Source organism: Octopus bimaculoides, chromosome 22 (assembly GCF_001194135.2).
Source record: "Octopus bimaculoides isolate UCB-OBI-ISO-001 chromosome 22, ASM119413v2, whole genome shotgun sequence".
Classification (NCBI taxonomy): Eukaryota; Metazoa; Mollusca; class Cephalopoda; order Octopoda; family Octopodidae; genus Octopus; species Octopus bimaculoides.
The window spans coordinates 8,214,439-8,216,297 of NC_069002.1; positions in this window are offsets into that span (position 1 = coordinate 8,214,439).

Sequence of the window (1,859 nt, forward strand, 5' to 3'; positions counted from 1 at the left end):
ACTATTTCTTGATGCCTGTGTGTGATATGCTTCTGTGTATGTATGTATGTATGTTTCTAAATAATCTTCAATTTTTTCTTTTGTTTTGGTTATTAGACTGTGGCCATGCTGGGGCACCACCTTGAAGAATTTTTAGTCGAATGAATTAACACCAGTGTTTATTATTTTTTGTCTTCTTATTTTCCCCCCCTAAGTTTAAGCTTAGCACTCGTTCTATTGGTTTCTTTTGCTGAACTGTTAAATTATGGGGACATAAACACATAAACACATCAACACTGGTTGTCAAGTGATGGGGGGGAATAGCCACAAAGACACACACATGTATGTATGTATGTATGTGTGTGTGTGTGTATGTATATATATATATATATAGTTCAGTACATTAAAATAACCATTTTAGGTAAAATTATACAAATATTCTATAATTATAAACATAATTATAATCAAGGCTCAGCTAATTGCTTCGCCACGCACCGAATTTAGAAATAGGAGTTAAAATGCCTTTTCTGCTACAATAGAGATCTCTCAGACAGTAACACTCTTTTTCATTTAGTGCAGCATTTGCCTACGTAAAAGAAGTATGTTACTGTCTGGGAGAGCTTTTAACTCCTATTTCTAAATTCGGTGTGTGGCGAAGCAATTAGCTGATCCCCGATTATAATTAGGTTTATAATTATAGAATATTTGTTTGTGTGTGTGTGTATACATATGTATATAAAGATGGGTGGCTCTTTTCAGTTTCTGTCTGCCAATTCCATTCAGAAAACATTGGTCAGCACTGAGCTATTACAGAAGACACTTGCCCAAGGTGCTGCACAGTGGGACTGAACCCAAGACCACATGATTGGAAAGCAAGCTTCTTCTTATCCACCCAACCAACCAGAGTAATATCCATAAAATTTCATGCGAATATTTCCTTTTACATACAGCAGATGGCTGTACCAATCAGACTATGCTAAGAGCTCAATAAAGACATTTCTCTATATAACTTCATTGATTGTCCATAAAATTCGTTCATTAAGCCGGACAGCAATTTGTAAATAGTAACAAGGTTTCTCTGCTGTCAGTCTTATGGAACAGATCAAACTGCCCAAACTGTGCAAGCATGGAAGGTGAATATAGCATGATGTTGATGAGGATGATGATGAAGAATATATAAATAGCACAGATAGATTGGCAGAATTTCTTTACCTCACCGATGGCAAGAAGAAATATCAGAAACATATGATGTGATTGGGTTAAATCGACATTTATTGTATGATTAATATTTCTATTCCCAAATGTATTTGCATGTTTATTCTTACATCTGTTTTAAATCACATCTCACTACTACAGTTCTAATGTTGTGTATCAAGTGATTTGTTGTTACTACAAAAGGCAAATATACTACTGAAGAATATACTCTTTTACTTGTTTCAGTCATTTGACTGCGGCCATGCTGGAGCACCGCATTTAGTCGAGCAAATCGACCCCGGGACTTAGTCTTTTAAGCCTAGTACTTATTCTATCGGTCTCTTTTGCCGAATCGCTAGGTGACAGGGACATAAACACGCCAGCATTGGTTGTCAAGCAATGTTAGGGGAACAAAAACAGACACACACACACACACACACACACACACATATATACGACGGACTTCTTTCAGTTTCCGTCTACCAAACCCACTCACCTTGGGCAAATGTCTTCTACTATAGCCTCAAGCCGACCAAAGCCTTGTGAGTGGATTTGGTAGATGGAAACTGAAAGAAGCTCGTCGTATATATATATGTATGTGTGTATATGTTTGTGTGTCTGTATTTGTCCCCCCAACATTGCTTGACAACCAATGCTGGTGTGTTTACGTCCCCATAACTTAGAGG